The following is a 22787-nucleotide window of genomic DNA, read 5'->3' as shown; positions in this document are numbered from 1 at the left end:
CGTGGTCCTTTTTTGACACAGTTGCAGATGACATTTGCTTTGTCAAATGCAAGCTGTGTAATCAGAAAGTCAAAAGAGGGAAAAGTGTCAGCAACCTCAATACCACAAATATGTGGAAACATGTGCGGACCAAGCACGTGGTGGAGTTACAAAGACACACTGAAGACGTAGGCCAACCTACAGCACCACCTACCACCTCTTCAGCTCATGTTGTAGCCTCTTCCTCCAGCTCACACACAGCTGGTTCGGCTTCCTCACAGGATCGCCATGGAAGAACCTCTGGCACTTTTGTACAGAGACCCAGTGTAATTCCACCCACAGCACCACGTTCCCTGTCATTCTCACACTCCCAGGCCACTCTACAGCCATCGGTAGCACAGGCATGGGAGAAAAGGTGGCCAGACTCGGCAAACCATCCCCGAGCACAGGCTCTGAATGCTGGCATTGCAAAACTACTGTCCCTTGAAATGCTCTCATTCAGGCTGGTGGAGACTGACACCTTCCGTAACTTCATGGCATTGGCAGTCCCACAATACACCGTGCCCAGCCGCTTTTATTTCAGCAGGCAAGCCGTCCCTGCCTTGCAAAAGCATGTGGAGGGAAATTAAACATGCGCTAATAAACGCCGTCATTAGCAAGGTCCACCTGACCACCGATGCGTGGACCAGTAACCATGGACAGGGACGATACCTTTCCCTCACTGCCCATTGGGTAAATGTTGTGGAGCCGGGTACAGATCTTGAGAGTGGCGCTGTACATGTTCTGCCAACTCCAAGGATTGCAGGAATCCAGTCTGTACACATTGACTCCTCCTCATACTCCAGTTCCTCTGAATCAGCGCTGCAGGAGCCGTCACGGTCTACCTCCACATGGACCCGTGAACGCTTACCTGCTACGACCGAAATGAGCACAGCCGTGATCAAATGTCAACAGGCCGTACTGAAATTTCTTTGGGGAATCGAAGCCACACAGCGCAGGAGCTCTGGAATGCCATCAAGCAGGAAAGCGACGTGTGGTTTGTGCCAGTGAATCTCCAGCCAGGCTTGGTGGTGTGTGACAATGGCCGAAATCTGGTGGCAGCTCTGGGCCTAGGCAACCTCACTCACATCCAATGTCTGGCACATGTGCTCAACTTGGTCATGCAGAGTTTTTTGAGGGACTATCAGGATCTTCATGCACTGCTGCACAAGGTCCGCATACAGTGCGCTCACTTGCGGCGTTCCAGCATGGCAAGATCGCGCATTACAGCTCTGCAGCGCCGATTCCGCCTTCCGGAACATCCCATCATATGTGACCTACCCACCAGGTGCAATTCAATGTTACATATGTTGGAGCGGTTGTGTGAGCAGCAGGCAGCAGTAATGGAGTACCAGCTGCATCAGGCGCAAACAAGTCGTACTGCGCGCCGTTCACACTTCACCACCACTGAGTGGGCCTCTATGAAGGACATCTGCCATGTTTTGCGTGCCTTCGATGATTCCACGCGGATGGCGAGTGCAGATGATGCACTAGTCAGCATGACTGTCCCCCTTATCTGCTTCAAAAACCACTGCAAGCACTAAGGGAGGAGGTTTTGGAAGAGGTGGAGGATGAGGAGTCACAAATGCCATCTGCTTCTGGACAGTCTGCGCAACGTGGTTCCTCACAAAGGCCTAGGCAGGTGACACAATGTGAGGCCCTGTATTGTTCAACATCTTTATCAACGATTTAGATGAAGGAATTGAGGGTAAACTGATTAAATTTGCTGATGACACAAAGCTAGGAGGGATAGCTAATACTAGAGAAGAGAGAGAGAGGATTCAAAAAGATTTAAATAAACTGGAGAAGTGGGCAGCAACTAACAGAATGGTTTTTAACAGGGAGAAATGCAAAGTACTACATCTGGGCAATAAAAATGAAAAAAGCATATATAGAATGGGAGGAATAGGGCTAAGTGACAGCACATGTGAAAAAGACTTGGGTATACTAATAGATCACAGACTGAATATGAGTCAACAGTGTGATGCAGCAGCAAAAAAGGCAAATGCAATTCTAGGATGTATTAACAGAAGCATACAGTCTAGATCACGTGAAGTAATTATTTCCCTCTACTCCTCTTTGGTCAGACCTCATCTGGAATATTGTGTCCAGTTTTGGGCACCACATTTTAAAAAAGACATCAACAAACTGGAGCAAGTTCAGAAAAGAGCGACCAGAATGGTGACCGGTCTGCAAACCCTGTCTTATGAGGAAAGGTTGCAGGATTTGGGAATGTTTAGTTTGCAAAAGAGAAGACTGAGAGGAGACTTAATAGCTTTCTACAAATATTTAAAGGGCTGTCACATTGTAGAAGGATCAACTTTATTCTCATTTGCACAAGGAAAGACTAGAAGCAATGGGATGAAACTGAATGGGAGGAGACACAGATTAGATATTAGAAAAAACTTTTTGTCAGTTAGAGTGATCAATGAGTGGAACAGGCTGCCACGAGAAGTGGTGAGTTCTCCTTCAATGGAAGTCTTCAAACAGAGGCTGGACAGACATCTAACTGGGATGATTTAGCGAATCCTGCTTTGAGCAGGGGGTTGGACCAGATGGCCCAGGAGATCCCTTCCAACTCTACGATTCTATGATTCTATGATTCCATCATGTTCTCCATTCCACCCGAGAGCAGTGCTGCTAGTGCTTTACAAAGCAGCTCTGTGGGTCGAGGCAGTGGAGGAAGCTCTGCACAAAGAGGGAGCAGAAGCAGCGCCTCAGCACAAGTTAAGACCAGTATGGCCCAAATGTGGCAAAGTTTTGTGTCCCCGCCACAAATGTCTACACCATCACAGACGGCTCCAGTCAGCAGGAGGCAACGTTTCCGTCAGATGGTGACAGACTACATGTCTTGCCCTCTCAGTGTACTTCCAGACGGCTCTTCCCCCTTCAAGTTTTGGGTCTCTAAGCTGGATACATGGCCAGAGCTTAGCCAGTATTCATTGGAGGTGCTGGCTTGCCCTGCTGCTAGTGTATTATCGGAACGCGTCTTCAGTGACGCAGGTGGGGTACTAACAGACCGTCGCATGCGACTATCCTCCGATAACGTTGACCGGCTTACTTTTCTGAAAATGAACAAGGCCTGGATCTCGCCGGAATTTGCCAGTCCTCTTCCAGATTAAATAATTGGTTGGCAACAGTATCCTGGTCTCCTGTTGTGTTCATGTTTCTACCACCTGAACTGTAATCCCTGGGCTCCAACACTGCCAGTTGCTGCTCAGAAGTGCCATCTGCACAGAAAAACACTAGCTCCTGCGTTATTGGGGTTCAGTAATGTCAGCTGCTCCCCTGCTGTGTGTCCGGCAATGTCTCCTGCTCTGTCCACATTCACACTACTGCTGATTTCAAACTTGCTCCAATTAGGCCTCTGGCTCCACTCTGTCTCTAGTATTTACTCTGGGCTCCAACACCGCCAGTTGCTGCTCAGAAGTGCCGTCTGCACAATCAACACTTGCTCCTGTGTTACTAGGGTTCAGTAACGTCAGCTGCTCCCCTGCTGTGTGTCCGGCAATGTCTCCTGCTCTGTCCACATTCACACTACTACTGATTTCAAACTTGCTCCAATTAGGCCTCTGGCTCCACTCTGTCTCTAGTATTTACCCTGGGCTCTAACACCGCCAGTTGCTGCTCAGAAGTGCCGTCTGCACAATCAACACTTGCTCCTGTGTTACTGGGGTTCAGTAACGTCAGCTGCTCACCTGCTGTGTGTCCGGCAATGTCTCCTGCTCTGTCCACATTCACACTACTACTGATTTCAAACTTGCTCCAATTAGGCCTCTGGCTCCACTCTGTCTCTAGTATTTACCCTGGGCTCTAACACTGCCAGTTGCTGCTCAGAAGTGCCGTCTGCACAATCAACACTTGCTCCTGTGTTACAGGGGTTCAGTAACGTCAGCTGCTCCCCTGCTGTGTGTCCGGCAATGTCTCCTGCTCTGTCCACATTCAGACTACTACTGATTTCAAACTTGCTCCAATTAGGCCTCTGGCTCCACTCTGTCTCTAGTATTAACACTGGGCTCCAACACCGCCAGTTGCTGCTCAGAAGTGCCGTCTGCACAATCAATACTTGGCTCCTGTGTTACTGGGGTTCAGTAAAGTCAGCTGATCCCCTGCTGTGTGTCTGGCAATTTCTCCTAGTGGGAATGTGGACAGAGCAGGAGAAATTGCCGGACACACAGCAGGGGATCAGCTGACGTTACTGAACCCCAATAACACAGGAGCAAGTGTTGACTGTGCAGACGGCACTTCAGAGCAGCAACTGGCGGTGTTGGAGCCCAGGGTAAATACTAGAAACAGAGTGGAGCCAGAGGTCTAATTGGAGCAAGTTTAAAATCAGTAGTAGTCTACAACAGATATTAATCTTGATCTAATTAGGCCTCTGGCTCCACTATGTTTGTAGTATTAACCCTGGGCTCCAACACAGCCAGTTGCTGCTCAGATGTGCCGTCTGCACAGTCAACATATGCTCCAGTGTTATTGGGGTTCAGTAACGTCAGCTGATCCCCGCTGTGTGTCCGGCAATTTCTCCTGCTCTGTCCACACTCACACAACTACAGATTTTAAACTTGCTCCAATTAGGCCTCTGCCTCCACTCTGTACTATTGACCCTGGGCTCCAACACCGCCAGTTGCTGCTCAGAAGTGCCGTCTGCACAATCAACATATGCTTCAGTGTTATTGGGGTTCAGTAATGTCAGCTGATCCCCAGCTGTGTGTCTGGCAATTTCTCCTGCTCTGTCCACACTCACACAACTACAGATTTTAAACTTGCTCCAAGTAGCCGGCCTCTGTCTCCACTCTGTTTGTAGTATTTACCCTGGGTTCCAGCACTGCCAGCTGGTTCCCGGCAGTGTCTTTGGCACGGGTACTCCCTCCTGCCCAGCCTGGTTCCAGCACGCCAGCTGTTTCCGGGTAGTGTCTACGTCACTTTGCCTCCAAAACTTTGTCCTGTCGTGTTGCAGTCGGGTTAGCCGACTCTATGGTGCCTGCAGTTTAGGTGCTTCCTATGTGGGCGGCGGGATCTGGCAATAAAGGCTGGTTCCATAGTGCCAATAGGACAAGCACCCCCTGTAGGACTGTGGGTTTCGGTAACTGCAGCTGACTCGCGGCCTTGCAACTTTGTTTTTCATGGGTCGCTTCTGCTACCCATCCGGGTTCCAGTACCGTCAGCTGGTTCTCGGCAGTGCCTTTGGCTTAGGTGCCTCCTTCTCGGTATCCGAGTTCCAGCAATGTCTGCTGGTCCTTGGTAGTGCTTTATAGCACAGGTACCTCCTGCTTAGTAACCGGGTTCCAGTACCATCAGCTGGTCCTCGGTAGTGCCATTGGCTCTTGTTCCTTCTGCTGCCCCTCCGGGTTCCAGCACCATCAGCTGGTCCTCGGTAGTTCCATTGGCTCTTGTAGCTTCTGCTACCCATCCGGGTTCCAGTACCGTCAGCTGGTTCTCGGCAGTGCCTTTGGCTTAGGTGCCTCCTTCTCGGTATCCGAGTTCCAGCAACGTCTGCTGGTCCTTGGTAGTGCTTTCTGGCACAGGTACCTCCTGCTTAGTAACTGGGTTCCAGTACCATCAGCTGGTCCTTGGTAGTGCATTGGCTCTTGTTCCTTCTGCTGCCCCTCCAGGTTCCAGCACCGTCAGCTGGTCCTCGGTAGTTCTTGTACCTTCTGCTACATTTCCAAGTTCAAGCTTTTTGAAATGGTTTTTGGTAATCACTCTGGATCTCCCTGACGACGACCCTGAAGACGACGACCCTGAAGACCTGTTGTGAGTTCATTTTTCCCTTCACCAGTGAGGTCTGATGAACTCCCTCTTCTGGCGAAGGAAGGTAGTGAGTCTGATTACCAAACAGCTGAGCAGGTAGATGATGACTGGGTCACAGGAACTGATGACTGGATAAAAGGCAGCCGACGCCCTGCTGCCTTGCTAGTGATTTCCTGCTGGATTCTTGGAGACCAGTCTGATTTCTGCTTCTCAAAGCTAAGTTTTGCTCTGCCTTTTGTATACTTTTGTTCTGGTTTTGTTTGCCTTATTTTTTGGAGTTCAGCCATCCCCGGCCGGGGGTGAGCTGAATTCCATTTTTGTCTCTTATCTGTTGATCTCTGGCTCTGTCTTCAGAATATACCTGAGTGCTGATATAGTCTTTTTTGCGGATTGCAGACAGCAGTTTTCCTATCCTGTCCTATTTAGTTAGCTTGGGCCCCATCATTTCCTCAACCTATCTTTCTATCTGTGTTAGTGTTTTTCATCTTTCTTCACAGTCATTATATGTTGGGGGCTGCCTATTGCTTTGGGGTCTGCTCTGGGGCAGTTTAGATTTCTCCTTTCTGTCTTTAGGCTAATTTAGTTCTCCGGCTGTGATCGAGGGGTCTAGGGCTCCGTAGGAACCCCCCACGGCTACTGCTAGTTGTTGTGGATAGGTTCAGGGGTCTGCAATCCGATAGCTTCCAACTTCTCTGGTTTTCTGGACTTAGCTATTATTTTTGTTTTTTCCTCCTTCGGTGACTCATCCATAACACAATCACCAGCCATACCGCAGATCCTAGGGTACTCAATAGAAGGAAAGAATTGTAAAAAAAGAAAAAAAAAGGTGTCAGAATTTCTTTGTGTATGTTTTTTCCTCTATATCTCTAAGGCCGTAGGGGGAATTTTTTTTTTCTCTCAATGGAGATGAAGCAATTGTCTGATCGTGTGGAGCAGCTCGCTGCGGAAGTGCGGGGAATTTCCGCCTATCTTACTCATTCACATGCTGCTGAACCAAAGATCCCCACTCCTGATGTGCTTTTGGGGATCGGTCTAAATTTTTGAATTTCAAGAATAATTGTAAATTATTTTTTGCCTTGAAGCCTAACTCGTCGGGGAGCTCCGCGCAGCGGGTTAAAATTGTCATCTCTTTGCTGCGCGGCGATCCCCAGGATTGGGCGTTTTCTTTGAAACCTGATGATCCTATTCTAAATAATGTGGATGCATTTTTTCAAGTCTTGGGGTTGTTGTATGATGAACCTAATGCTATTGATCAGGCTGAAAAGGCCCTGTTGGCATTGAGCCAGGGTCGGGATTCTGCAGAGTTGTACTGTCAAAAATTCCGAAAGTGGTTGGTCCTTACTACCTGGAATGATGATGCCTTGGCAGCTCTCTTTCGGAAAGGTTTGTCAGAAACCGTAAAAGATACTATGGTGGGATTTCCTGTTCCCTCTGGTCTTGACGATTCTGTCATTAGCCATTCAGGTTGATCAGCGTTTGCGTGAACGCAAGACCGCACGAGAGGTGTTGTCACCTGTTGAACAAATGTCTGAACCTATGCAATGTGATAGAGTTTTGTCCAGGGCGCAACATCAGGAGTTCAGAAGGCATAATAAGCTGTGTTTTTTTTTGTGGAGATGCCTCGCATATTATTTCTGTCTGCCCTAAACGAGAGAAACGTTGCGCTCACACGTTTTCTGTGGGTGGTGTTCAACCTAAGTTTCTTCTGGCAATTACTCTGATCTGCTCCTTGTCCACATTTTCCGCCAAGGCTTTTGTGGATTCGGGAGCAGCTCTGAACCTGATGGACTTGGATTTTGCTAAACGTTGTGGATTTCCTATGACGCCTTTGCGGACGCCTATCCCTTTGAGGGGTATTGTTGCGACTCCTTTGGCTAAAAATAAACCTCAGTTTTGGACCCAGATGGTAATGCGGGTTGCCCCAGACCATCAAGAAAATTGCAGATTTTTGGTGTTGCATGATTTGCATGATACCATTGTTCTGGGGTTTCCCTGGTTGCAAATCCATAATCCAGTTTTGGATTGGAAATCTGTGTCTGTGGTGAGTTGGGGTTGTCGGTGTGCCCTTAGTGATGCTCCTGTTTTCTCCACCTCTCCCCAGTCGCATGATGTTCCTGACTATTTGGCTGACTTTTATGATGTATTTAGTGAGAATGAGTCTGCGTCTTTGGCTTCTCATAGGAGTTATGACTGTGCAATTGAGCTGAGCCCGGGGTGTAAATTTCCCAAGGGTCGGCTTTTCAATTTATCTGTACCCGAGCACGAGGCTATGCGATCCTATATTAAGGAGTCGTTGGAGAAGGGTCATATTAGACCATCCTCTTCACCCTTAGGTGCTGGGTTTTTTTTCGTGGCTAAAAAAGATGGTTCATTAAGGCCTTGTATTGACTATCATGCCCTCAACAAAATTACTATTAAATATCAGTATCCGTTACCCCTGATTTCTGATCTATTCTCCAGAGTTAAAGGTGCTTGCTGGTTTACCAAGCTTGACCTCAGGGGGGCGTATAATCTTATTCGCATTAAGCATGGGGATGAATGGAAGATGGCGTTTAATACTCAGGAGGGACATTTTGAGTACCTGGTGATGCCTTTTGGGCTCACTATAGCTCCTTCTGTCTTCCAATCCTTCATGAACGATATTTTCCGAGACTTTGTGGATAAATTTTTGATTATCTATCTGGATGATATTTTGATCTTTTCCAAGGATTGGGACTCTCATGTGGAACATGTTCGGACTGTGTTCCGGATTTTGAGGGAGAATTCCCTGTATGTCAAGGGATCGAAATGCCTTTTTGGGGTACAGAGGATTTAATTTTTGGGATTCATTTTGTCTCCATCAACTATTGAAATGGACCCGGCCAAGGTACAGGCCATTTATAATTGGGTTCAGCCCACTTCTTTGAAGTCCCTTCAGAAGTTTTTGGGTTTTGCTAATTTTTATCGGAAATTTATAGCTAATTTTTCTAGTATTGCCAAGCCATTGACTGATTTGACTAAGAAGGGTGCTGATGTGCTGAATTGGTCTCCAGAGGCTGTTTCTTCCTTTCAGGAGCTGAAGCGAAGATTCACCTCTGCTCCAGTTCTGCGGCAACCTGATGTCTCACTCCCATTTCAGGTAGAGGTGGATGCCTCTGAGATTGGTGCAGGAGCCGTTTTGTCCCAAAAAGATCCTGTGACATCTAAAATGAATCCCTGTGCTTTCTTTTCCCAAAAGTTCTCCCCATCCGAACGTAACTATGATGTGGGGAATTGGGAACTGTTGGCCATGAAATGGGCTTTTGAGGAGTGGAGACATTGGTTGGAGGGAGCTAAACACCAGGTTGTGGTCCTTACTGACCACAAGAATTTGATTTACCCGGAGTCGGCCAAACGCTTGAATCCTAGACAGGCTAGGTGGGCCTTGTTTTTCACATGTTTTGATTTTGTGATCTCTTTTCTTCCTGGCACTACGAATGTCAAGGCAGACGCCCTCTCTAGGAGTTTCTTTGCTGATTCTCCTGTTGTGACCAAGCCTGCTACCATCTTAGGCGAGGGGGTAGTTCTTTCTGCCATCTCGCCCGATTTGAGACGTGCTCTGGAAGAGTTTCAGGAGGACAAACCTGAGCATTGTCCCAGTGGAAAGTTGTATGTTCCTGACCAGTGGAGGAAGAGAGTGATGTCTGAATTTCATTGCTCTGCATTGGCTGGTCATCCAGGTATTTTTGGTACTAGAGATCTGGTGAGTCGGTCTTTTTGGTGGCCCGCCTTGTCTCGTGATGTCAGGAATTTTGTGCAGTCCTGTGGGACTTGCTCCCGGTCTAAACCTTGTTCTCGCTCTAGTGGGTTGTTGATGCCTTTGCCGGTGCCCAAGAGGCCATGGACCCATATTTCAATGGATTTTAAGTTGCCATCTTCCTGAGTTGGTGCCCTTGTTTTTGCAACAGGTAGTTCGCTTGCACGGGATTCCTGAGAACATTGTGTCTGACAGAGGAGTTCAGTTTGTGTCTAGATTTTGGAGGACTTTCTGTTCCATGCTGGGAATTCAGTTGTCCTTCTCCTCTGCTTTTCACCCTCAGACCAATGGGCAGACGGAGAGAACAAACCAGACCTTGGAGTCGTATTTGAGATGTTTTATTTTGGCTGATCAGGATGATTGGGTTTCATTTTTGCCCTTGGCCGAATTTGCTTTAAATAATAGAGCTAGTTCTGCCACTTTGATGTCACCTTTTTTTTGTAACTTTGGGTTTCATTCTCGATTTTCTTCAGGGCAGGTGGAGCCTTCTGCCTGCCCAGGTGTTGACACTGTGGTGGAGAGAATGCACCACATTCTAGGACCAAGTGGTGGATAAGTTGTCTCTCTCCCAGGAAAAGGCCCAGCGGTTTTCCAACCGGCATAGGACCATCGGTCCCCAGTTTAATGTGGGTGATATGGTTTGGTTGTCATCAAAAAATATTGCTATGAAGGTGGCTTCTCCTAAGTTTAAGCCTAGATTTATTGGACCTTAGAGATTATTAATCCGGTCTCTTTTCGGTTGGCTCTTCCTGTCACGTTTAAGATTCATAATGTGTTCCATAAGTCCTTGTTGAAGAGGTTTGTTGAACCAGTAGTTTCTGGGGTGGCACCTCCTGACCCTGTATTGGTTGAAGGTAACATGGAATATGAGGTAGAGAAGATACTGGATTCCCGTCTGGCTAGACGGAGACTCCAGTATTTGGTTAAGTGGAAGGGTTATGGTCAGGAGGATAATTCCTGGGTCTCTGCCTCTGATATTCATGCCGAAAGATTGGTGCGTGCCTTTCATCGGGCTCACCCTGATCGCCCTGGTGGCATGGATGAGGGTTCGGTGACCCCTCCTCAAGGGGGAGGTACTGTTGTGAGTTCATTTTTCCCTTCACCAGTGAGGTCTGATGAACTCCCTCTTCTGGCGAAGGAAGGTAGTGAGGCTGATCACCAAACAGCTGAGCAGGTAGATGATGACTGGGTCACAGGAACTGATGACTGGATATAAGGCAGCCGACGCCCTGCTGCCTTGCTGGTGATTTCCTGCTGGATTCTTGGAGACCAGTCTGATTTCTGCTTCTCAAAGCTAAGTTTTGCTCTGCCTTTTGTACACTTTAGTTCTGGTTTTGTTTGCCTTGTTTTTTGGAGTTCAGCCATCCCCGGCCGGGGGTGAGCTGAATTCCATTTTTGTCTCTTATCTGTTGATCTCTGGCTCTGTCTTCAGAATATACCTGAGTGCTGATATAGTCTTTTTGAAGCCTAGCGACTTCAGGGCCTGTTTTTCCTATCAGTCTGTTGGTTCATTTTTGGATAGGGTTTTTGCGGATTGCAGACAGCAGCTTTTCTATCCTGTCCTATTTAGTTAGCTTGGGCCCCATCATTTGCTCAACCTATCTTTCTATCTGTGTTAGTGTTTTTCATCTTGCCTCACAGTCATTATATGTTGGGGGCTGCCTATTGCTTTGGGGTCTGCTCTGGGGCAGTTTAGATTTCCCCTTTCTGTCTTTAGACTAATTTAGTTCTCCGGCTGTGATCGAGGGGTCTAGGGCTCTGTAGGAACCCCCCATGGCTACTGCTAGTTGTTGTGGATAGGTTCAGGGGTCTGCAATCCGATAGCTTCCAACTTCCCTGGTTTTCTGGACTTAGCTATTATTTTTGTTTTTTCCTCCTTCGGTGACTCATCCATAACAAGACCACCCCGAAGAAGACGACCCCGAAGACGATGACCCTGAAGAAGACGACCCTGAAGACCACCCCGAAGAAGACGACGACCCCAAAGATGACGACCCTGAAGACCACCCCAAAGAAGACCAAAAAGATGACCCTGAAGAAGATGACCAATAGGACAAAGAACATGAAGACAACCCCCAAGATACAGAAAAACAAGAGACAGAAGACCAAGAAGCAGAAGAACAAAAAGCAGAAGAACATTAAGCATAAGACTAAAAATCAGAGCAAAAGATATTATCTAAATTATAAGCAGAAGAAGACTAAGCAGTGTATGGGGGTGAGTCCGTTCCTCCTCGTGGTGCCCCTGGAAAATGCCTGCTGCTGCAGGCCAAACTGAACGGGGACAAATCCTGTTGCAAATCTTTTGTGACAGGCAGAACGGAAGGTGTAATCTTCAAACTTTTATAGATAACAACTACAGGAATGCCTGTCACAAATAAGAATATGATGAAGAAGAATAGGAAGAAGATGAAGAAGTAGAATATGAAGAAGAATAATAGTTGAATAAGAAGAATATGAAGAATGTAAAAAAAAAGAATAATAGGAAGAAGGTGAAGAAGAAGAAGAAGATGAATAAGGTGAAGAAGAAGTTGATGAAAAAGATGCTGCTCCTGCTGAGGATCATGAAGGAGAAAGTGTGGGAGAAGTAAAAAAGAAGGTGAAGAGCATGGAAGTAGTGAAACATACATATCTGACAAAATATAAAAGAGGTTAACATAGTCAATATTTTTGTAACTCCGAACGTCTTAAAAAAAAAAATTATTCCTGCTATGCCATTTGATTGGGCTAAACCTCTATGCCTTTAATGTCTCCTCCACCTCCCCCAATACATTCTACATTATTCTTAGTTGTTTTCCTTCATGTAGAATTAAGCTACAAGGAAAGAAAGGGTTTATTTTAATTACGATATTTCTGTCCCATTGACTTGCATTGGTTTCCGGTATCGGAATCGGCGATATCCGATATTTTTGGGTATCGGTCCGATCCAATCTGATCCGATATTTCCCGATATTCGAAGGTATCGCTCAACACTAGTTGTGAGCTAATAAAAATAGCCTGGGAAGCTCCATAGGTATTATCCCCTTCCCAGGCTATAAACATCTGCCCCAGCCGTCGGCTTACCCTCTGCTGGTTAAGAAAATTGCACAGGAGCCCACGTTATTTTTTTCTGAAAAATAATATTTTATTGCTTAAATACATGTACAGGAAGCTGCACACACACTGTACTAATTGTATTTGTCACACATCTATTTATCTACCTATTCTTTGTGTATTTACTGTATGTAATCCATTTCTTCTATCCTGTTGGCTCCTGCTGTGATTTCACACTACACGGCTGCTGAATTGCCGGCTTTTCTTCTATCTCTGTAACATATATATACATATATACACTCACTGGCCACTTTATTAGGTACACCATGCTAGTAACGGGTTGGACCCCCTTTTGCCTTCAGAACTGCCTCAATTCTTCGTGGCAGAGATTCAACAAGGTGCTGGAAGCATTCCTCAGAGATTTTGGACCATATTGACATGATGGCATCACACAGTTGGCGCAGATTTGTCGGCTGCACATCCCTGATGCGAATCTCCCGTTCCACCACATCCCAAAGATGCTCTATTGGATTGAGATCTGGTGACTGAGGAGGCCATTTGAGTACAGTGAACTCATTGTCATGTTCAAGAAACCAATCTGAGATGATTCGAGCTTTATGACATGGCGCATTATCCTGCTGAAAGTAGCCATCAGATGCCTGTTCTTAGCTGAGAGGAGTGGTACCCAGTGTGGTCTTCTGCTGCTGTAGCCCATCTGCCTCAAAGTTCGACGCACTGTGCGTTCAGAGATGCTCTTCTGCCTACCTTGGTTGTAACGGGTGGCAATTTGAGTCACTGTTGCCTTTCTATCAGCTCGAACCAGTATGCCCATTCTCCTCTGACCTCTGGCATCAACAAGGCATTTCCGGCCACAGAACTGCCGCTCACTGGATTTTTTTTCTTTTTCGGACCATTCTCTGTAAACCCTAGAGATGGTTGTGCGTGAAAATCCCAGTAGATCAGCAGTTTCTGAAATACTCAGACCAGCCCTTCTGGCACCAACAATCATGCCACGTTCAAAGGCACTCAAATCACCTTTCTTCCCCATACTGATGCTCGGTTTGAACTGCAGGAGATTGTCTTGACCATGTCTACATGCCTAAATGCACTGAGTTGCCGCCATGTGATTGGCTGATTAGAAATTAAGTCTTAACACACAGTTGGACAGGTGTACCTAATAAAGTGGCCAGTGAGTGTATGTGTGTGTGCGTCACTGACATCTATATATCTCTGTATTCTATGTGTACTGTATATATCTATTCTATTCTAACATGTCACGCTGTGATATTAATGTCTGCAGCAGATGAATTGCCGGCATTTAACATATATATGTGTGTGTGTGTGTGTGACTGATATCTTTATATCTATGTATCCTATGTGTATATATTTATTCTATTCTATCCTGTCAGTGTAAGTTTACTGTGAATTGCCGGCTTTTCAAATGTGATCGGTGTGTATAAATCAGACAGCAGTGGCATGGTCCGAGTGCTGTATGATTTTTTTTCTCGCACCCATTGACTTCTATAGCGGGATGCAATCCGATTTCTGATTACAACCGCAGTATGCTGCGACTTTTTTCCAGTCTGATAGTGATCTGATCTAAACTGGAAAAAAAACACAGATGAGCACAGAATCAAAGAATAACACTGGTCTGAATGCAATCCATTTTTTTTATCGGATTGCATTCGTCCAATTTCATCACAAGTGGGAACGAACCCTTACATATGATAGAACATTAATATCTCCTGACAGTGACAACATGGAGCGAGCGACGGCCATAACGGAGACGGTACAGTAACAGAGCAGCGAGTGCCGTCAGGAGGGAAGTGACCCAATGTAATCTGACACAGACTTGACCGCAGCGCTGAAGGGGTTAATGTCCCCTGCCCCTTGTGCCCAGTAATGGGGAATCTCCCGCACCTACCTCCACCTGCAGAGCCGCACACCACATATATGGCTGCTCTGTGCGCACAGGACCTGGGATGAGGTCACAGGAGGGGAGGAGTCAGGGGTCACATGATCAGGAAGCTCAGTGTATGCAGGACTCTGCTGTGCTGGTTGTCATGGTGCTGGATGAGGGGAAATTTATGTGTGGGGTCAGGAGGGGTTTACAGGGTGGATGTAGCAGAGCTGTGTGTGTATGAGGTGTACGGAGCTGAGCCGTGTGTGTACGAGGTGTACGGAGCGAAGCCGTGTGTGTACGAGGTGTACGGAGCGAAGCCGTGTGTGTACGAGGTGTACGGAGCTGAGCCGTGTGTGTACGAGGTGTACGGAGCGGAGCCGTGTGTGTACGAGGTGTACGGAGCGGAGCCGTGTATGTGCGAGGTGTACGGAGCGAAGCCGTGTGTGTACGAGGTGTACGGAGCGGAGCCGTGTGTGTATGAGGTGTATGGAGCAGAGCCGTGTGTGTATGAGGTGTATGGAGCAGAGCCGTGTGTGTATGAGGTGTATGGAGCAGAGCCGTGTGTGTATGAGGTGTACGGAGCAGAGCCGTGTGTGTATGAGGTGTACGGAGCGGAGCCGTGTGTGTACGAGGTGTTCCGAGCAGAGCCGTGTGTGTACGAGGTGTACGGAGCGGAGCCGTGTATGTGCGAGGTGTACGGAGCGAAGCCGTGTGTGTACGAGGTGTACGGAGCGGAGCCGTGTGTGTATGAGGTGTATGGAGCAGAGCCGTGTGTGTATGAGGTGTATGGAGCAGAGCCGTGTGTGTATGAGGTGTACGGAGCAGAGCCGTGTGTGTATGAGGTGTACGGAGCGGAGCCGTGCGTGTACGAGGTGTTCCGAGCAGAGCCGTGTGTGTACGAGGTGTACGGAGAGGAGCCGTGTGTGTATGAGGTGTACGGAGCGGAGCCGTGTGTGTACGAGGTGTACGGAGCGGAGCCGTGTGTGTACAAGGTGTACGGAGCGGAGCCGTGTGTGTACGAGGTGTACGGAGCGGAGCCGTGTGTGTACGAGGTGTACGGAGCGGAGCCGTGTGTGTACGAGGTGTACGGAGCGGAGCCGTGTGTAAGAGGTGTACGGAGCGGAGCCGTGTGTGTACGAGGTGTACGGAGCAGAGCCGTGTGTGTACGAGGTGTGCGAAGCGGAGCCGTGTGTGTACGAGGTGTACGAAGCGGAGCCGTGTGTGTACGGAGCAGAGCCATATGGAGTGGAGCCCTATGTGTATAATGTGAATGTAGCAGACCCGTGTGTGTACAATGTGTACAGAGCGGAGCCGTGTGTGTATGAGGTGTATGGAGCGGAGCCTGTGTGTATGAGGTGTACGGAGCAGAGCCGTGTGTGTACGAGGTGTACGGAGCGGAGCCGTGTGTGTACGAGGTGTTCCGAGCAGAGCCTTGTGTGTACGAGGTGTACGGAGCGGAGCCGTGTGTGTACGAGGTGTACGGAGCGGAGCCGTGTGTGTACGAGGTGTACGGAGCGGAGCCGTGTGTGTACGAGGTGTACGAAGCGGAGCCGTGTGTGTACGAGGTGTACGAAGCGGAGCCGTGTGTGTACGGAGCAGAGCCATATGGAGTGGAGCCCTATGTGTATAATGTGAATGTAGCAGACCCGTGTGTGTACAATGTGTACAGAGCGGAGCCGTGTGTGTACGGAGATGAGCTGTGTGTGTACGATGTGTATGTAGTAGAGCTGTGTGTGTGTGTACTATATGTATGTAACAGAGTTGTGTGTGTACTGTATATGTAGCAGAGCTGTGTGTGTGTACGATGTGTATGTAGCAGACTGTGTGTGTGTGTACGATGTGTATGTAGTAGAGCTGTGTGTGTGTGTACTATGTGTGTGTGTACTGTATATGTAGCAGAGTTGTGTGTGTGTACGATGTGTATGTAGCAGACTGTGTGTGTGTACGATGTGTATGTAGTAGAGCTGTGTGTGTGTGTAGGATGTGTATGTAGCAGAGTTGTGTGTGTGAGTAGATGTGTATTGCTTAGGAATGGCAAGAAGGTGGTAACCTCCTGCCAGAATGTATGTATTACTGGACACCTCCACATTATGTGTTTGAAGACGGCCTCCAACAAATGACACCTCGGGCATTCCGAGGTCTGAGAACAACCTATTTTTGCAAATTTAGCTGGTGTGAGATATGCTTGATGGATTATATATAATTAGGTCATTTTTTTGTTAGTTGATGGGGAAATCTTGATTGAGGACTCCAGTATCTCCTCCCAGTCCTCCACCTGAATGTTAGGAATCAAGAGCTGCCATTTTCCCTTAACCAACAAAGGAGTAGAATCCTGTTTGCTGATAGTAGATGGGTGTATAGCATGGAGATAAGACCTTGTGGTCCCTGTGATTTAAGTATGCCCATCGGCGTGAGAGAAGATATCTGTGGGCCTGTACCTACACAAAATTGTTGGTACCCCTCGTTTAATGACAGAAAAACCCACAATGGTGACAGAAATAACTTGAATCTGACAAAAGTAATAATAAATCAAAAACCTATGAAATTGAACAAATGTAAGTCAGACATTGCTTTTCAACCATGCTTCCACAGAATTTATAAAAAAAATAAAACTCATGAAATAGGCCTGGACAGAAATGATGGTACCCCTGAAAATAATGTGACAAAAATGACATGTTAAATCAAGGTGTGTCCACTGATTAGCATCACAGGTGTCAACAAACTTGGAATCAATGAGTGGGCCTGTATATAGGGCTACAGATACTCACTGTGCTGTCTGGTGACATGGTGTGTATCACACTCAACATGGACCAGAGGAAGCGAAGGAAAGAGTTGTCTCAGGAGATTAGAAAGAAAATTATAGACAAACATGTTAAAGGTAAAAGTTATAAGACCATCTCTAAGCAGCTTGATGTTCCTGTGACTACAGCTGCACATATTATTCAGAAATTTAGGCTCCATGGGACTGTAGCCGACCTCCCTGGATGTGGCCGCAGGAGGAAAATTGCTGACAAACCAAAGAGACAGATAATACGAATGGTAACAAAAGAGCCCAGAAAAACTTCTAAATAGATTAAAGGTGAACTTCAAGCTCAAGGAACATCAGTGTCAGATCACAGTATCCGTTGTTGTATGAGCCAAATTGGATTTCATGGCAGACATTTGAAGGAGGACACCATTGTTGAAAAAAAAATCATAAAAAAGCCGGACTGGAATTTGCCAGACTACATGTTTACAAGCCACAAAGCTTCAGGGAGAATTTCCTATGGACAGATGAGACAAAAATGGAACTTTCTGGCAAGGCACATCAGCTCACAGACGGAAAAATGAAGCATATCAAGAAAAGAACACTGTCCCTTCTGTGAAACATGGAGGAGGCTCTGTTATGTTCCAGGGCTGCTTTGCTGCATCTGGCACAGGGTGTCTAGAATCTGTGCAGGGTACAATGAAATCTCAAGACTATCATGGGATTCTAGAGAGAAATGTGCTGCCCAGTGTCAGAAAGCTTCATCTCAGTCGCAGGTCATGGGTCTTGCAACAGGATAATGACCTTTCAAAACACACAGCTAAAAACACCCAAGTGTGGCTAATAGGAAAACACTGGACTATTCTGAAGTGGCCTTCTATGAGCACTGACTTAAATCCTATTGAGCTCCGTTACCATCTGTAATCAGGACCCTGGACTGCAGTTATCAAGTAAAGGTACAGAAATTGCACCCCGCTGTGTCTTGTCTGCTTCCTACCCTTACGGCACTGCTACATCCCTGTGCCAACCACATCTACACTGCCCTGGGACTATAGGGGAGTTATTACATCTTTGCTGCACCATACCATCAGTCCCAGCGGATCTGTCTGCAGCGTCGGCGTAACACTTCCCTTGCCGAACACCACAGGTGGCGTCACGAACTATTCCATTCCATTAACTACATTCCCCCATTACTTGGGCGCCCAGGGCCATGGACCGGGTCACCGCTGCTGTGATACATTCTATTGACACCGGCCCGGTACCGAGTACCCCACAGTCCTGGGAGGGCGACCCGATTGCATGGGCTCAGAAGTTTGTTCGAAAGGCAGCAACACCTCCCGCATAGTTTTACGTTCACGTAAACGTCTGTCAATTTGAATGGCTAATGACATAGAGTCTTTGAGACCAGAGGGGACAGGAAATCCCACCATAACATCTTTTACAGTCTCTGCCAGACCTTTCTGAAACAGAGCCGCTAGGGCATCATCGTTCCATTTAGTAAGGACCGCCCACTTTCAGAATTTCTGACAATATAACTCTGCCGCTTCCTGACCCTGGTTCAATGCCAATAAAGTTTTCTCAGCTTTATCAATAGCATTAGGTTCATCATACAACAACCCCAGAGTCTGAAAAAACGCATCCACATTAGCCAGAATAGGATCACCGGGTGTCAGGGAAAAAGCCCAGTCCTGAGGGTCGCCACGCAACAAGGAGATGACAATTTTTAACCTACTGCACCGAGTTCCCCGAGGAATTGGGTTTCAAGGCAAAAAACAGTTTACAATTATTCTTAAAGTTCAAAAATTTAGACTGATCCCCAGAAAACAAATCAGGAATATGGATTTTAGATTCTACAACAGACAACTGAGCACGATAGGCTGAAATTCTCCGAACTTCAGCAGCGAGCTGCTCAACACGATCAGACAATTGCTTAGTATCCCTTTCCCGACCCATGATGCCTACGTAGGCATCATGAAAAGCTGTGCCAATGCGACCCATGACGCCTACGTAGGCATCATGGTATAAATCACCCTCCTGCAGGTCGGGTGACCGGGGTCATTGAAAGGTCAACCGAGCCGCACACACAGGACCCTTTATACTTCACAGGTGGGGGGCTTAGCCCCCGGCTACGATCGCTCTGATTGGCTGTTGAAAGTGAAACAGCCAATCAGAGCGATAGTAATATTTCATCAAAGAAATTTGATGAAATATTACAATCCAGCCATGGCCAATGCTGCAGTAGCATCAGACATGGCTGGAGACACTAATCTGCACCCCCCACACCGGATGGTGGGGGCGATCGGCCCCTGCCATGGACTGTTGGCAGCGATCGGCTGCCGCCATCACAATCTGCTCTCCCTCCACTTCCCTCCACTCCCCCCTGCAGTCCGATCAGCCCCCTCACCCTCCACCGTGCCTCTGAGTCCCGCCCTGGCTCCCGGTGTCCCGCCGTCCCGGATCATGGATGCCGCCATCTTGGAAAATGGCGGACGCATCCGCTCCCCTCCACCTTCCGATCCCCCCCAGTACCTCCTATGTCCCTCTGGCCGTCCTGATGTCCCGCTGTCCCGGATCATGGGCGCCGCCATCTTGGAAAATGGCAAGCGCATACGCAGTGCGCCTGCCAGAATCTGCAACGCAGCAGATTCATTAATTTATTTTGATCACTGCGATAAACTCTCACAGTGATCAAAATAAAAAAAGTAAATAAACCCCCCTTTATCACCCCCATAGGTAGGGACAAATAATAAAATAAAGAAAATATTTTTATTTTTCCAATAGGGTTAGAATTAGGGTTGGAATTAGGGTTAGGGTTGGAATTAGTGTTAGGGTTAGAAATAGGGTTAGAGTTGGAATTAGGGTTAGGGTTAGAATTAGGGTTATGGTTGGAATTAGGGTTAGGATTAAAATTGGGGTTGGGATTAGGGTTAGGGTTGGAATTAGGGTTAGGGTTGGAATTAGGGTTAAGATTAGGGTTAGGGGTGGGTTAGGGTTGGAATTAGGGTTGGGTTTGTGGTTAGGGTTAGAGTTAGGGTTAGGGGTGTGTTGGGGTTATGATTAGGGTTGGGATTAGGGTTAGGGGTGTGTTGGGTTTAGGGTTGGAGTTAGAATTGAGGGGTTTCCACTGTTTAAGCACATCACGGGGTCTCCAAACGTGACATGGCACCACCATTTATTCCAGCCAATTTTGCGTTCAAAAAGTCAAACAGTGCTCCCTCCATTCCAAGCCCCGACATGTGCCCAAACAGTGGTTTACCCCAACATATGGGGTATCAGCATACTCAGAAAAAATTTCACAACAACTTTGAGTGTCTAATTTCTCCTGTTACCCTTGGGAAAATAAAAAATTGGGGGCTAAAAAAATTATTTTTGTGCAAAAAAAAATTATTTTTTATTTTCACGGCTCTGCGTTATAAACTTCTGTGAAGCACTTGGGGGTTCAAAGTGCTCACCACACATCTAGATAAGTTCCTTGGGTGGTCTAGTTTCCAAAAGGGGTCACTTGTGGGGGGTTTCTACTGTTTAGGCACATCATGGGGTCTACAAACGTAACATAACGCCCACAGACCATTCCATCAAATCGGCATTTCAAAATGTCACTACTTCCCTTCCGAGTCCCGACGTGTGCCTGAACAGTGGTTCCCCCCACATATGGGGTACCAGCGTACTCAGGACAAACTGGTCAACAACTTTTGGGGTCTAATTTATCCTGTTACCCTTGAGAAAATAAAAAATAGCGGGCTAAAAATTATTTTTTGAGGAAAAAAAATGATTTTTTATTTTCACAGCTCTGCGTTATAAACTTCTGTGAAGCACCTGGGTGTTCAAAGTGCTCACTATGCATCTAGATAAGTTCCTTAGGGGGTCTAGTTTCCAAAATGGGGTCACTTGTGGGGGGGTTTCTACTGTTTAGGCACATCAGGGGCTCTGCAAATGCAACATGACGCCCGCAGAACATTCTGAGCTCTCCCATGTGCTCAATAAGTGGCTCCCCCCCACATATGGGGTATCAGTGTACTCAGGACAAATTGCACAACAACTTTTATGGTCCAATTTCTCCTGTTAGCCTTGCAAAAATAAAAAATAGTGGGCTAAAAAATCATTTTTGAGGAAAAAAATGATTTTTTATTTTCACTGCTCTGCCTGATAAACTTCTGTGAACCACTTGGGTGTTCAAAGTGCTCACCACACATCTAGATAAGTTACTTCTGGGGTCTAGTTTCCAAAATGGGGTCACTTGTGGGGGCGCTCCAATGTTTAGGCACACAGGGGCTCTCCAAATGCGACATGGTGTCCGCTAAGGATTGGAGCTAATTTTCCATTCATAAAGTCAAATGGCGCTCCTTCCCTTCCGGGCCCTGCCGTGTGCCCAAACAGTGGTTTATGACCACATATGAGGTATCAATGTACTCAGGAGAAATTGTCCATCAAATTTTAGGATCCATTTTATCCTGTTGCCCATGTGAAAATGAAACAAAAAGAGGCTAAAAGAAAATTTTTGTGAAAAAAAAGTACTTTTTTTACGGATCAATTTGTGAAGCACCTGGGGGTTCAAAGTTCTCACTATGCATCTAGATAAGTTCATTGGGGGGTCTAGTTTCCAAAATGGGGTCACTTGTGGGGGAGCTCCAATGTTTAGGCACACAGGGACTCTCCAAACGCGACATGGCAACCGCTAAATATTCCAGCATATTTTCCATTCAAAAAGTCACATGGCGCTCCTCCCTTCTGAGCACTGCCGTGCGGTCAAACAGTGGTTTATGACCACATATGAGGTATTGGCGTACTCAGGAGAAATTGCCCAAAAATTTTAGGATCCATTTTATCTTGTTGCCCATGTGAAAATGAAAAAATTGATGCTAAAAGAAAATTTTTGTTGGAAAAATTAAAATGCCCATTTTTTCCTTCCACGTTGCTTTAGTTTCTGTGAAGCACCTGAAGGGTTAATAATCTTCTTGAATATAGTTTTGAGTAGCTTGAGGGGTGCAGTTTTTAGAATGGTGTCACTTTTGGGTATTTTCTGCCCCTGAAAGTGACTTCAAATGTGAGGTGGTCCCTAAACAAAATGGTTTTGTAAATTTTGTTGTAAAAATGAGAAATCGCTGGTCAACTTTTAACCCTTATAACTTCCTAACAAAAAAAATTTTGTTTCCAAAATTGTGCTGATGTAAAGTAGACATGTGGGAAATGTCATTTATTAACTATTTTGTGTTACATAACTCTTTGGTTTAACAGAATAAAATTAAAAATGTGAAAATTGCGAAATTTTCACCAAATTTCCGTTTTTTCACAAATAAACACAAAAATTATCGACCTAAACTCACCACTAACATGAAGCCAAATATGTCACAAAAAAAACAATCTCAGAATCACTAGGATGCGCTGAAGCATTCCTGAGTTATTACCTCATAAAGGGACACTGGTCAGAATTGCAATAATTGCCTGGTCATTAAGGTCAAAATAGGCTGGGTCATGAAGGGGTTAAAGAAAAAATCCTCCTACGGCCCCCAGAGAAAAAGAGGAAAAAGTTTATAAAAAATTCTGAAACCCCTGTTTTTTTT

At 46.6% G+C, this 22787-nt stretch overlaps 1 pseudogene; it reads right to left on the bottom strand.

Moving 5' to 3' along the window:
* Positions 1 to 14627, bottom strand: part of LOC141074205 (uncharacterized) — a 93503-nt pseudogene extending 78876 nt beyond the window's left edge.
* Positions 14628 to 22787: the final 8160 nt, after the last annotated feature.

Source organism: Dendrobates tinctorius, unplaced genomic scaffold (assembly GCF_039654945.1).
Source record: "Dendrobates tinctorius isolate UK_male_01 unplaced genomic scaffold, ASM3965494v1 ptg000014l, whole genome shotgun sequence".
NCBI classification, from domain to species: Eukaryota; Metazoa; Chordata; class Amphibia; order Anura; family Dendrobatidae; genus Dendrobates; species Dendrobates tinctorius.
This window is presented reverse-complemented; position numbering and strand designations above follow the sequence as displayed.